This window comes from Rutidosis leptorrhynchoides, chromosome 8 (genome assembly GCF_046630445.1).
Source record: "Rutidosis leptorrhynchoides isolate AG116_Rl617_1_P2 chromosome 8, CSIRO_AGI_Rlap_v1, whole genome shotgun sequence".
Taxonomy (NCBI): Eukaryota; Viridiplantae; Streptophyta; class Magnoliopsida; order Asterales; family Asteraceae; genus Rutidosis; species Rutidosis leptorrhynchoides.
Genome location: NC_092340.1, coordinates 283578341 through 283594407, shown reverse-complemented (window position 1 = coordinate 283594407; position 16067 = coordinate 283578341). Strand labels below are relative to the sequence as shown.

The window sequence follows — 16067 nt, the reverse complement described above, 5'->3', positions numbered from 1 at the left end:
CCTGAACCAAATCGGGTGTCAACCGTAAGAATGGTGGTTTCATAGCATGGTCGGAGACAGGACCTTGTGCCAGACCGAAAAATCATAGGATGATCTTTACTATTGCTCCTACAAAGGATAGTACTAGCATCCGACACGTTTATAGACCATAATCAAAAGCATGTCACGGGACATTGCCTTAACAGTTTCTTGTTCATCGCTTTCCTTTACAACCGGACGGTAGTTTACCGAAAGGTAATATACGGAGCAAGTATACTGGACGTGTTGCTTTCCTAATACAAGGTTAGCAAGTGGGTGACACAAAACCATAAGTTTTGAGCTAAAATTTTCAAATCTGAAACCCACAAAACCCACAAAAATATTTTGCAACACCGGTGAAGGGTTATTCCGAAAAACTTATCTAGGGTAAAAGCTAGATTGAATTTTCAAAGATCAAATGTTTTCATAAAGATCCAATTTCTTTAAGGATCTACATTTTCATAGTCATGTGGGACTGTAAACCGCCTTTCAAATGTGCACTTTGCTTTGGAAACCGAAAGTAAATCGGCTATTTGATTGCAAGTGTCGTTGACCTAAACCCGAGGCAACTGTGGATGACACACCCACCTTTAACCATGGTTCTATCGTTACTATCATTGTTTGTACCACCATATCAAAATCACTGATGTACAAAGTGTGATGAATAAAAAAGTGATTCATGTATGTTTTTATTTCAAGTTCTGTATTGCTTGAGGACAAGGAACGCTCAAGTGTGGGGATATTTGATAAGGCTAAAAAGGAACATATATTTCATAGCAATATCCCTCCTAAATAATAGGTTTTCATTTGTAATTGTATTATATTTTCATTGTAATTGTTTAAATAAATAAGTGCGAAGACAAAAGGCGAAAACGAAGTTTTGAAGACACAAACGTCCAAAAAGCTCAAATGTACAAGATACAATCCAAGTGGTTCAATTTATTGATAAGAAACGTCTAAAAATGACAAAAGTACAAGTTGCGGAACGCAAAGTACAAGATATTAAATTGTACGCAAGGACGTTCAAAAATCCGGAACCGGGACATGAGTCTACTATCAACGCGCGACGCAACGGTGCAAAAATTACAAGTCAACTATGCACATAAATAAAATATAATATATAAATAATTCTTAAAAATTATATATATATTATATTATTATTTAATAACGTCGACAAGCTAGGAGCCAAAAGTTTGTGAGCTGGATTTTCAAACTCCACGACTCGCGGAGTTTGAAGGCCAAAAACTCCACGACTCGCGGAGTTGTCAGAAATCAAAACGCCTATAAAAGGCCATGCATTCTGCCGAGTTTTATATATAAAAATATAAATAATAATAATAATACTCCGTAGTATAATATAAATATATATATATATATATAAATATATATATATATATATATATATATATATATATATAAAATATAGATTAGTGTTATATTAGATTAGTTCGGGTTATGTAAAGGTTATTTTACGGGTTTTAAAGTCGGAGCTCTGTCCGTGTAACACTACGCGATAAATAATCAATGTAAGCTATGTTCTCCTTTTTAAATTAATGTCTCGTACTTAAGTTATTATTATGCTTATTTAAGACGAAGTAATCATGATGTTGGGCTAAAAAATATTAAAATTGGGTAATTGGAATTTGTACCATAATTGGGGTTTGGACAAAAGAACGACACTTGTGGAAATTAGACTATGGGCTATTAATGGGCTTTATATTTGTTTAACTAAATGATAGTTTGTTAATTTTAATATAAAGATTTACAATTGGATGTACCTATAAATAACCATATACACTCGATCGGACATGATGGGCGGGGTATTTATATGTACGAATAATCGTTCATTTAACCGGATACGGGAATGCATTAATAGCCACTAGAATTATTAAAACAGGGGTGAAATTATGTACAAGGACACTTGGCATAATTGATAACAAAGTATTAAAACCTTGGGTTACATGCAGTCGATATCCTGGTGTAATTATTAAACAAAGTATTAAAACCTTGTTACAGTTTAAGTCCCCAATTAGTTGGAATATTTGACTTCGGGTATAAGAATAAATTGACGAGGACACTCGCACTTTAAATTTATGACCGATGGACTGTTATGGACAAAAACTAGACGGACATATTAAATAATCCAGGATAAAGGACAATTAACCCATGGGCATAAAACTAAAATCAACACGTCAACCATAATGGTTACGGAAGTTTAAATAAGCATAATATATTTTATTTCATATTTCCTTGTACTTTTATTTATTGTCATTTTAATTATTGTTAGTTAAATATCGTCATTTACTTTACGCTCCACTTAAAATATAAAATCGACAAACCGGTCATTAAATGGTAAAACCCCCTTTTATATATTATTAATATAATATATTTTGTACGAATATAATTGTTTAAAATATAGTGTGAAATAAGCCAGCTCCCTGTGGAACGAACCGGACTTACTAAAAACTACACTACTCTACGATTAGGTACACTGCCTATAGTGTTGTAGCAAGGTTTAGGTATATCCCATTTGTAAATAAATAATTAAAACTTGTGTAATTTGTATCGCTTTTTCTAGTAAAAATATAAACTATTTCATACCCCTACGCTACGACATCATGCTGCCCGTTTGTATTTTGATGATTTTGATGTAAATTTTGAAAGTGCACAAGTGTTAAGCAAAAATTTTTAGCGGATACTTTTTCTGACCAAATTTTTTGTATTGTGTTATTTGATGTTAATGGATAGTAACTAACTTGGTTTGCCTTATGTTCAGGTGATAAAGATAAGGAAGCCGCTCAGTAGTAGATTATATGAGCTGGTTACTGGTAATTGGTGAGTGAGACTAACTGGAGAATATAGTATATAGAAGCATGTTATATTATGATTGTCATGCTTGTTAGATATACTTATTGTTGTGGTTAGTTAGTTTCTTGTGATGACTGCATGTTAGTTGATGCATGTCTGCTGGAGCCCAGTGCGTCCCTATTGTGTGGTAGCCTCGGTAGGAGAGATCAACCTGCGGGTTGGGTTCCTCTGTGGTAGCCTAGACAGCCGTGGTGTATATATATATGTGAATGACGCGTCCGTCACGTGTGGATTATGTATATACATACGGTGGTGGAGGAACTTCTGGTAAGCCCCAGTCCGATCAGCTGGTGGTTAATGGTTTGGCCGAGCCGCCAGAGTCTTTGTAGACGGCACTTAGGTGATGTTTGTGTGTTAGACTATTGTGACATGATTAGTATAACACTTATGTATGCTATGGCCTGTAGTTAGTTGTACTCACTTAGCTTCGTGCTAATTCCCCTCCATCTCCTCTCTTGCAGGTTATTAGCTTTTGTAGATAGTGCCTTTTGGGAGAAGACGGGTATAGTGATGTCATGTTTGACAATGAAGAAACTCTGATGTGTCTTTTCCGTCAAAACTGAATTTTGTTATATTGTCACGTGACACCAGATGTATTAGTTTAATGCTAGTTGCCAGATAATTTGGATATGTAAATACGGTTATGTTATTATAATGGTTTAATTAATGTTAATGCTTCCGCCACGTATTTAAAAAAAAAATAGCGGTGTCACATCAAGCATTTACCAACATAGGTAGCAATATCGGCTTTCAGATTGGGCCACCAATATAGTGCATCTTGATACATTTTGCCAGATCCAGGGTGAATAGAGTATCTTGACTTGTGTGCCTCATCTAGCATAAGTTCTCTTAGTCCGCCAAATTTCGGTACTCAGATTCTATTAGCAAAGTAGTGACTTCCATCATCTCTAATGACAAACTATTTATCTAGGCCCTTGAATGATTCAGTAGTAATATTCTCTTGCATTAACGCCTCTAGTTGCGCATCACGTATCTGAGAAGTAAGGTTCGTTCGGACAGTCATGTTCATCGCTCTAACTCGGAGAGGTTTAGCCTTCTCTTTCCTACTCAAGGCATCTGTGACAACGTTAGCCTTGCCAGGATGGTAGCGAATTTCACAGTCATAGTCGTTCAGTAGTTCCACCCGACGTCTCTGTCTCATGTTGAGTTTTTTCTGATCGAAGACATGTTGCAAGCTCTTGTGATCGGTGAAGATTATAAACTTAGTACCATATAAGTAGTGTCTCCACATCTTCAGTGCAGAGACCACAACAACAAATTCCAAATCATGTGTCGTATAATTCTACTCGTGAATCTTCAACTGTCGTGATCCATAGGTAATCACTTTCTTCTGTTGCATCAATACGCAACCAAAACCTTGTCATGAAGCGTCACAGTAAATCACGAAATCTTCATTTCCTTCGGTTAAGGAGAATATCGGAGGAGTAGTCAATTTCTATTTTAATAAATGAAATGCAGACTCATGTTGCTCAGTCCTCTCATACTTTTTTACCTTTGTGAGTCAATGCTGTCAACGGTCGGGCAATAGTAGAAAATTCATCAATGAATCTCATGTAATAACCAGCAAGACCTAAGAATTGCCGAATTTGCGTTGGTGACCTAGGTGTTTCCCACTTCTTGACCATTTTTGTATCTTTGCAGGATCAACTTGAATACCATTGATACCCACGATATGACCTAGAATTTGAACTTCTCATAGCCAAAAGTCACATTTCAAAAACTTCGCATACATCTGCTCTTTCCTGAGCATCTCATGTATCAAACGGAGATGTTGTTCATGTTCCTTCTCGTTCTTTGAATATACCAGAATATCATCAATGAACACAATAATAAACTTGTCAAGGTATGGCTTACACGCACAGTTCATGCGATCTGATATGGCCGAAACAGATGGTTTTATTCCTGTGGTGTCGTTATGCTGCGGGATGTCAAATTTAGTTGATCAGGGTAGCAAACAGTTGTTTTGTTTATTTATATTGTGCGGGGCCTAAATTTACTTTTACTTTCTAAGGTGTATAAGGTGTAAGTTAACCTAGTGTCGTATTTTTGAATTGATTAACGAATTGAAGATCAAGCGGATAATTGTCTTTTAATTAAATTACCTAGATAAAGGATAGTAGTTGGTTTAAGCTAATGGTCCTAAGTACGGAAAAGTAAATGAAGTGGAAGGATATCCGGAGTATGCAGATCAGGGAAATGTTGACCAAGATATTAGCTTTGGGTTAGGGAAAGGTAATTATGCTTATGTTTAAGGCTGTGTTCGAAGTAATGTAGATCTGGTTGGATGAGCCAATCACACAGACCTACTTATCTCTAGACTCTCAGAGTTCTCTTTGAGTAGTGAAAAGTATGTCACTTGGTTGTATAATTGAAAGGTAGCTATACCTTGGAGGTTATCCTCAGTAAAGTACTAGGTTTATTAGTAAGTTAAGCTCTAATCCTAACCCTCGTTATCAGTTTAGTTAACTGAATAACAACGTGCTGTGTTGATTGAACACTGATCACAAACGGAAGGAGTCCGCCGTTTTAAGTTGGCAAAACCTTAAATGAAAACTAACAACCATTTCATCATACTAATGAGATCATATCAATTCAAATATTATACAGCATTATAGTTGATATACTGAAAGTAAAGTAGATAGAAACCTAATAGATACCTAGACAATTGATATGACTTAGTCCTAGGGCAACAATCATGTTCTAACAAGAATATGCAATAGGCTTGGGTCACACAGTAAAGGCACTAACTAGATTTTAACAGTTCCTAAGAGGTCTCTTTGGAATAGTCAATAGGCATACTGGGTCCTTCATGTCTCAATTCCCAAGTTCCGTGTCCGAAAAGCGTATTAGATGCCTCTCGGGAACTTCGGCCATACCGAGTTCATAGAATCTTCAGATACAGTATAACTAGGGGTCTTAATCCTATGAAGTAGCTAAGTTCATATAGGTGGACAAGTCCTGATCACAACCTAGGTTGGTCAATCCTTAAGATGATAGCATACAAATCTATCAGACTTACTAGTTCAATATTACGACAGTAACCGTACTAAATTAACATAATTACGCCAACCCAAACTTCTATCATGGCAACATAAAGATTAATTAAGCTATCATGGTAATATCGGAACGCATTATTAAACATAAAAGGTAAGAACACATGTTAAATACAAAAGAAAAGCGTTTCAGATCAAAACCTGAAAAGGCTGAAGAAATTCGCCCGAGATCGCAGTGACTCGCCGGGATATCCTCCGGAAAATAAAAGCTAAGCTAACTACTACAAAAAACTAACTAAAAGCTTGAAAATATAAAGTGAATTACAAATTGAGTGTGTGTTGAAATGGATGGAGAGAGCCCTTTAAATAGACTTGATTTTTGCTAGTAAACGGCTGGCAGGCCGTTTGGCAGGCCGTTTGCTAGGCCCATTTGCTTATTTTGCCCGTTTAAGGTGCCCGTTTGATCAGGCCATGTGGCATGCCGTTTGACATACAGGCAAGCCGTTTGGCAGGCCGTTTGGCTTGCCTGGTCAGCTGAATTCACTGGATCGTAACTTGATTTCTTGTCTTTCACCATTTTCGATCTAGAATCTTCATTTTAGCTCCGCTTTACTTGCTTCTTTTTGCATTGCGTTCGTAATTACTTAATCTACAATATCAATCGAAAAAGTTTGAATCTTTATTGATAATTTTGCTTGTCCTCAAGCAAAAAGTGAATATAAGGTTCTTTCTAATAGATTCTTCCTTGCCCACCCGTGGTTCCTTTTATTATGCCTTCATCAGAAGTCGTCACATCTCTCGAAAGTATTAGAAAAAGTTTCGAACTTTGATGATTTTGGTCTCTAGATTTCAATCGCGTCCTTGGTGAAAAAGGCATACTTTCCAACTCTCAGATGTAGAGTATACATTACCAGGCTCCTCAGTAGCGGATCACTCATATCACCCAAGTGTTTAGGGTGCCCTAATCTAATTGTATTGTCGCTCAGAAGCTAGTCGTGTAACGGTTCTCATCATAGGCTTGGTAAAGCATCGATATCTCCACCGATTAAGTAAGGATGGCACTGATCTTCTTCCTAGGCATTCTTTCAAGAGGAAGACGGGTTGCAGGGTTTGGTTGAGAAATTTTATGTAATGGTGATAGGTATCCAGATCTTTTGATTTAGAGAGAATTGATAGACTTCGATTCTTCAGAGTATCCATTTTTGGATAAAGAGTGGCTTGGAATCCGTAAAAAATTTCTTCGAAAGAGGCGGATTTTGCTAAGACTTTGTCTAGAATTTTCTTTGGCTCTTCCGGTAATTCTTCTTTGCGGCAACTTCTCGAGTTCTTCTTTGCCTTTATTCTGGAGACTTTGCTCTTTCATCATCATATTTTTTTTCCAGCATACCCTTTCTTCATAACTTTTGTCTTTTCGTTCCTGGCGCCCAGAGAGGAAGTGATAATCCACTGAAAATAGGTCTTTGACCTATCAAAAACAATCAGGGTTTCGGAATCTTTTAACAAGTGCTTTTGAAGCGAATTTGATTGATCTATCTCTTTATTAATCTCTGGATCTTTTGGTAAGTGGAAAGGCGAATGAAGGTGAATGGGTAGTGTATTTTGGGAGTGAATTAGGGGTGAATATTTCTGATTCATCAACTCTTTATGTGAGTTGGTCAGTTTAAATTGCGTGGAGTGGAAACGAAAACGGATGGCTTTTTGTCTTCTCTATTCAGAATGATTTCGGAAGGAGTAACGCACCTGCACCACGTATGGCGCTTACTAACCATTGGCCTTGAAACGTATGTCAAAACCTAGTTCAAACTTAAACTGTACACCGGCACGCTCATCAGTTGAAATGACAAAGTACTGTAGATTCGATGGTTCATAAAGATACTTTGGGTCCAAGAGTCCTCACTTTTTAGGAGTAGGGGTCGTGCTTGGTCATGCGTAGCCTTTTTACATATTTTCTTAAAAGAAATCTTTTGACACAAAACATGAGTTTCAGCTTAATCGTTCCGTTCTAGTGAATGTTCCAAAAATTAATTTCTAGCAATTTTATAGAATCTTTTGGGCAAAACAAGGTAAGAATTTTTCGAAATTCCCCAATATCCATTGCTAATTACTTTTTAGACAAAAGAATTTTTCAAAACTTGGCGTTTTACGGTTACTTATCCTTTAAACCTTTACCCAATACCCCATACTTAGAAGAACATTGTCCCTAATGTTCTCTGAAAAAGAATATTGTATATATATAAATTAAGAACAGTGTCTTCTAAAATTTCTAAGTTGGTTGCGGGGGTGACCCCACACTTAGAGATTTTTGTGCATAATAATTGAAATAGGTTTGAGTTCCCTATGGTCAGATTACTTTCCTACTACTGGGCCTTCCTACGGCCAGTCTCCTAATTGCTGGAAAGGACCATTCTCTTTTGATAAAGTTTCTGCATGAAGAACAAAAAGAGAAAGGCAGCATTTCCACTATATATAACTTTTTAATACAATGCTTCAAGAAGATAAAACTAAAAGTAAATAAAGTAAAGTAGTCTACAGAATATTATCCTGGCTAATGTGCTGAGTAGTGTCTGCGAAGTATCCATGAAGTTTGAAGGGATCATCATCATCCTCTAGTCTCGGCAAATACTCAAGTGGCTGTCCTACATCCACTCAGGGCCTAGTAGTGAATCCAGACAAAGGTCCGATAGAAACTCTAGGTGTGATAGGCTCGGGAAAGGATCCTCATCAGGGATGTTCCCGGTAATCTCAAAGACCTGGGTCGTGGGTGGCGTAACTGATATGGGAACTGTGACTAGGTGAAAAGCTTCAGGTAGCTCAGGGACTGGGACTGCCTCGGTGACTGGAGCAGTTGAAACAGATAAGACAGGCGGCATGATGGGAGTGGGAGTAGCATGTGCTGGGATGGCAGCTGAAGTGACTTAGTAAACTGAGACCAGTGTGGAACGCCTGGGGTAGCTTGTCATGTCGGCTGAACACGGCGCGCTAGCCTGAATGATAATGGACCTAGAGTACTACGGGGCATCCCGTCACGCTGAAGGTATTCTCTAAGAGCTCGATAAAGTCTCTGTTGGTCTCTGAGTAATGCACATGCAACATTTGGGTCATTCGAGGTGTCTCCATAGTGTATCACCGTCTGTGGCTCATGTGTCTCTAGTGGTTGTGTATACTCAGTAGGTCTCGAGGCTAAACGTCTAGAGCGTCGCACAGGAGGGGTCTGGCTATGCTGTACTAATATCCTCCTCAACACTCTTCAATATCAATCGCCTTGGGCCTAACTGCCCTGTTGACGGCCTGTTCTGATCAACGCTGATTTTCGATGAGCAAACTCTAGGAGTCCTCCTCCTACGAACTGGGATGTAAACTGAAGCTCCTGAACTTGGTATTTTTCTTGAACACATTCAACAAACTCGTAAGTACTAATCGCAAGTATGGTGCTTAGTTGTTAGTGCACAGAGATAATATTTTTGTAAACTGAAAATAATTTAAATAAAAATAAAGAAAATAAAAGGATAAGTAAGGGGTGCCTCCAAATCCTTGTAGACAAAGCCAATCAGCAGTTCCCAACCATGGGGCGAATGAAATTCGATACATAAATTAGTTAATAAAAGAAGAGAAAAAGCTTTTATTCTGTCACTTAAGTTATATAGGAATTCCTGAGCCCAAGAGTTAAGAATAACAAGTTCTTTATTACCCAAAATAGAATAACCGCTTAGAATAATGAAACAGATTATATTTTTAGAGAAGTGCAAAATCGTATGAATACGACTCTCGTTGTGTATCTTGATTAATTGGATTGTTTCTTTGTGAATTCCTATACGAAGGTTTTGTAGATGTGTCTCCAAGTATTCCTTAATCATTTCCTCTAAGAAGAGGAGTTCCTCAATTCTCTGAATATTTCTAGAATACTCTTTTCTTCAATATCATTAAAAAAAAATTTGGATTGCCTAGTATTCCACCAATAAGTAACCCATGATTCCAGACTTTTTTGAAATGAGAGAGAAATCCACCAGGGCAAAAATACTATAGATGCAAGATATAAAAGAGGAGTGAATGCTTTTTTTTTCCATTTTTTTGTCTGTGAATTGTTAATGAACCCATCTCATTCGCCAACTCTATGTAATCTAATATTTATCTCATGCATCTCTTTGGTTAACAAGTCGTTATAGCTCGACTTTTCTTTGTTAGATCTTCAGAATGGATCAAAGGAGAAGAGGTGCTCCTCCTTATCGTGGTCTTCTAGATAAGATTTTAGCCGGTGGCCGTTGACTTTGAAGTTGCCAGTAGGTCCTTCTAGTTCCACGGCTTCGCGTGGAAAAGCATGTATACTTTGTATGGCCCACTCCATCCTGATCTGAATTTTCCAGCGAACTTCTTGAATCGAGAATTAAAGAGCAGAACTTTGTTTCCAGGAGCGAACTTTGTAGGTATTAGTTTTGCATCGTGTGTCAGTTTTGTTCATTCCTTGTAGATATATGATGTCTCGTACGCTTGGTCTCTTAATTCAGCGAGTTCATTCATCTGTATCTTCCGATGCCTAGCGGTTACTGAGGGATCGAGGTTGCAGGTCTTCAGTGCCTAGAGAGCTTTATACTCTAGTTCCAGCAGAAGATGACAGGCTTTTCCATAGATCATGCGGTAGGGTGTAGTTCCTAGAAGATTCTTGTAAGTAGTCTGGAATGCCCACAGAGCATCGTCTAGTTTCTCGGCCCATTTATTTCCATGATGTCCGACGGTGCGTTCTAGGATTCTTTTGAGTGCTCTGTTGGTGACCTCTGCTTGTCCATTAGTCTGCGGATAATAGGCAGTGGACATTTTGTGGGTAACTCCGTATTGTTGCATCACCTTCATAAATTGGGTATTGCAGAAGTGTGTGCCTCTATCACTTATTATAGTGCGAGGAGCTCCAAATCAGCAGGAGAGTCTCTTCAGAAAGTTGGTGATGACCTTGGCATAATTGGTTGGAAATGCTTGGGCTTCGAGCCATCTTGAGACGTAATCTACTGCTACGAGGACATATTGTTTCCCATTAGACTTCGAGAATGGCCCCATAAAGTATAATCCCCATATATCGAAGATCTCGCAAGCTTGGATATTAGTCCGAGGCATCTCATTCTTCATAGAGATAATACCTTGCCTTGGCATGAGTCGCAATGATTTACAAGCTCTTGCGCATCTCGGAATATGGACGGCCAGTAAAATCCCGATTCGTAGACTTTTCTTGCAGTTAAGTTTGCTCCATGATGACCTCCAGTTGGTTCGTGGTGACATTGCTGAAGAATCCCTGCTGCTTGTTTTTCATCTACGCACCTCCTGATTATCTGATCAAGGAAAATTCTAAACAGGTACGGGTCTTCCCAATAGTAGTACTTGGCATCCCTGAAGAACTTCCTTCTTCGGGATGTGCTCATTCCCTTTTGTACTACTCCAACAACTAGGTAGTTGGCTATGTCAGCGTACCAAGGAGTATCAGTGAATTGTGATCCTATGTGAGCTTGTCCTAAGCTCATAAGCTGTTCTTCTGGAAATTTATCTGTGATATCTTGTTCAGCAAGTTGTTCCATCGCAGGGATCTCCAAATGACTATGATGGTCTGCTGCAATGTTCTCTGCTCCTTTCTTATCTTTGATTTCAATGTCGAATTCCTGAAGGAGTAAGATCCATCGTAGGAGTGTTGGTTTAGCATCTTGCTTAGTGAATGGATATTTAAGGGCTGAATGATCTGTATAAACCGTAGTTTTAGACAGGATGAGATAAGAACAGAATTTGTCGAAGGCGAATACTACTGCTAGCAGCTCCTTTTCCTTGGTGGTGTAATTCTCTTGAGCTCCGGTTAAGGTTTTGATGGCGTAATAGATTAGATGAAAGTGTTTATCTTTCCATTGTCCGAGTACAGCTCTGATAATGCTAAAAACGAACATATATTTCATAGCATTATTCCTCAAGAAAGACAAGCTTTTAGTTGCAATTGTTCTATTTACAAGTGATATTCGTTTAAATAATAAAAGGTGAAGACAAAAGACAGATTCGACGATTTGAAGACGCAAACGACCAAAAAGCTCAAAAGAACAAAAGACAATCAAAAAGGTTCCAATTATTGATAAGAAACGTCTCAAAATCACAAGAGTACAAGATTCAAAACGCAAAGTACAAAATATTAAATTGTACGCGAGGACGTTCGAAAATCCGGAACCGGGACCAGAGTCAATTCTTAACGCTCGACGCAACGGACTAAAAATTACAAGTTAACTATATATATAAATATAATATAATATATAATTAATTATATTAATTATATATATATTATATATATATATTTAAAACCGTCGGCAGCAGGAAACTCTAAGGGTGTAAACTGTAAATACCTCTCCGCGACTCGCGGAGTTTTAAGGGTATTTGGCCGCGAGTCGCGGAGCCCCAAAAATCAAGTCTGGCTATAAATCAACCCGAATTCTGATCAAAAACATCATTTTTTTCTCTTCCTCTTCAACGTAAATATATTTATATTTATAATTTATATTTTAATTTTAATTATAATTCTAATAATAAGGGTATGTTAGCGAATGTTGTAAGGGTGTAAGTCGAAATTCTGTCCGTGTAACGCTACGCTATTTTTAATCATTGTAAGTTATGTTCAACCTTTTTACATTAATGTATCGTAGCTAAGTTATTATTATGCTTGTTTAGAACGAAGTAATCATGATGTTGGGCTAATTACTAAAATTGGGTAATTGGGCTTTGTACCATAATTGGGGTTTGGACAAAAGAACGACACTTGTGGAAACTAGACTATGGGCTATTAATGAGCTTTATATTTGTTTAACTAAATGAAAGTTTGTTAATGTTAATATAAAGATTTACAATTGGGCGTCCCTATAAATTACCATATACACTCGATCGGACACGATGGGCGGGGTATTTATTTGTACGAATAATCGTTCATTTAACCGGACACGGGAATGAATTAATAGCCACTAGAATAATTAAAACAGGGGTGAAATTACATTCAAGGGTAATTGGTGTAATTGTTAACAAAGTAGTAAAACCTTGGTTTACACGCAGTCGATAACCTGGTGTATTCATTAAACAAAGTATTAAAACCTTGTTACAATTCGAATCCCCAATTAGTTGGAATATTTATCTTCGGGTATAATAATAATTTGACAAGGACACTTGCAATTTATATTTATGACTGATGGACTGTTATGGACAAAAACCAGACGGACATATTGAATAATCCAGGACAAAGGACAATTAACCCAAGGGCATAAAACTAAAATCAACACGTCAAACATCATGATTACGGAAGTTTAAATAAGCATAATTCTTTTATTTCATATTTAATTTCCTTTATTTTATATTTAATTGCACTTCTAATTATCGCACTTTTATTTATTGTTATTTTATTTTATCGCACTTTTAATTATCGTACTTTTTAATTACCGCAAGTTTATTTTATCGCATTTTTATTATTCGCAATTTCATTATCGTTATTTACTTTACGCTTTAATTTTAGTCTTGTATTTATATTTTACATTAGGTTTTAACTGCGACTAAAGTTTTAAAATCGACAAACCGGTCATTAAACGGTAAAAACCCCCCTTTATAATAATAATATTACTTATATATATATTTGTATTTTTATAAAAGTAAATTAATATAGCGTTGAGCTTTGTTTAAAGATTTCCCTGTGGAACGAACCGGACTTACTAAAAACTACACTACTGTACGATTAGGTACACTGCCTATAAGTGTTGTAGCAAGGTTTAAGTATATCCATTCTATAAATAAATAAATATCTTGTGTAAAATTGTATCGTATTTAATAGTATTTTCTGCTAAAATTTAATAGTATTTTATACCCCTCTGCTTTAACATTCAAGTATTTTTGGCGCCGCTGCCGGGGAACTACTCTTAAAAACCGGAAGCGCAACGCTAATATAAAAAAAAAAAGATTTTTAGTTACTTTTTCGTTTTTGTAAAAATACGTTTTAATTATTGAAAAATATAAAAAGAAAAAACAAAAATATTAGTATTTTTAGGATTTTGTTAAATATTTAAGTTTTATAAGTTTCTTTATTTTTATTTTAGTTTATAAAAATATAAATTTTAATTTTAATATCTTTTATTTAATTAAAAAAAAAACAGAAAACAAAATAAAAAAAAAAAAAAAATAAAGAAAAACGCGTAAAAACAAAACCTGTCAACAGAATTCCTGAACCCCGCGACTTGCGGGGTTTTCTTCTTTATTTGCCGCGACTCGCGGAGACCCTCTGACACACGGACAAAACCCTAATCACGGGTTATTTTTAATTATTATTATTATTAAAACCTAAATATTATTATTATTTTTATTAATTTTAGTTTTATTTTTACTTTTTACTTTAATTTAATGTATTTAGTATAAATAAGTTTAATAAAATTATAAAATTAATAGTTTTATTAAATAAATAATATAAAAATAATATTTTTATAAAAATTGTACTTTTTACAACTTTTTGTATATTTTTATATTTTGTACCTTTTTAATCGTTGTAGCGTAATATTTGTATTTTTTTTAGCTCATAATTAATTTTAAAATTAGTTTTTGCTATAGTTATTTTTACTCCTATATTTTTAGGCTTTGCCGTAGAATTCCTTAAGTGCTTTTTCTTTAGACTAAGATTTAGGTGCTTTAGAATTTTGCGACGCCTTTTTAAGTTTTAGTTTCTTTTTAAGTTATTTCCATTTGGGATTTAGTTTTTCCTGTAAGCTTTAATATTTTTAGACCTTTTACTATGTATCAATTATCATTCCAATTAGTAATTTCAATTTGCGATTATAATTTTAAGTTAGTTGTAGTAATAAGGTTAAATTAGTTAAGTATTTTTAAGTTTTGATAAGTTTCTTTTATTTTTCCGTCACCTTTTATTTTTCAACCATTTTTTTTTCGACATTTTTCGACGCGCACTCTTTTTCTCTCTTATTTCTCGCTATTCTAGTTTTAGGACTTAGAATTTTTTCTACTTCTTATCTAAATTTCTTAAAATTACGAAAATTTATTTTGAGTGGTTAAATTGATAGACATCAAAATTTTCTGGTTCGTAGTAATAGTTGGATTTGTACGTGGACCGGGTTATTGGAGCCAAACAGTCCTCAATTATATTGAGACCAAACGAATCCTGCCCCTCTGCTGCATCTTTTGGCTATTCGAAACGTGGGCAAAATCAGAAAAGTCTATTGATTGGATAACTTATTATAATTTTTCTTTCCTTTTAAAAACTAATAGGATATTCAGTGAATGCACCGAGCAAGACGTTCATCACCTTTTGTACGTTCACCACCTGTAACTCGATCAAGACATCGTTTAACAAATATAACCGCCGTTGATTTTTCTTTAGAATCGTCATCCAGTCGACCAAGTACTTCAGTTCAAATTTCCGATAATCCATTTTTTGAACCTAACCTCACAATTGATAATCCAGAAAATATTCAGGAACGGTTCATAGATCCTGAACCATTAAACTTTCCTCCGGAACCACCAATCATTCAAACAGAGATTGTTGAGGAACGAACTATTAAATCAGAATCATTCAGTGATACCGATTCAACAAATTCAATTATGGAGAATCTGGAACCTTTAAGTATGGAAGACCGAATGAGAGCTAAACGCACTGGCCAAGGTCACGCAATTACTCATCCAGACATTAATGCGCCAGATTATGAAATCAAAGGACAAATTCTACACATGGTGACTAATCAATGCCAATTTAGTGGTGCGCCGAAGGAAGATCCAAATGAACATCTACGTACCTTTAATAGAATCTGCACACTATTTAAAATACGAGAAGTGGAGGATGAACAGATATATCTCATGTTATTTCCCTGGACTTTAAAGGGAGAAGCCAAAGATTGGTTGGAATCGTTACCTGAAGGGGCGATTGACACATGGGACGTTTTAATTGATAAATTTCTTAAACAATTTTTTCCTGCATCTAAAGCCGTAAGACTTCAAGCAGAAATTGTTACGTTCACACAGAAACCAAATGAAACTCTATATGAGGCGTGGACAAGATATGGAAAGTTATTAAGAGGATGTCCGCAACATGGTTTAGACACTTGTCAAATAGTACAAATATTCTACCAAGGATGCGACATCACTACAAGAAAAGACATAGATATAGCAGCTGGTGGT

At 36.0% G+C, this 16067-nt stretch overlaps 1 pseudogene; it reads right to left on the bottom strand.

The window, feature by feature from the left end:
• Positions 1–8536: 8536 nt before the first annotated feature.
• Positions 8537–10034, bottom strand: LOC139864265 (potassium/proton antiporter CemA-like; annotated as a pseudogene).
• Between the last annotated feature and the right edge of the window lie 6033 nt (positions 10035–16067).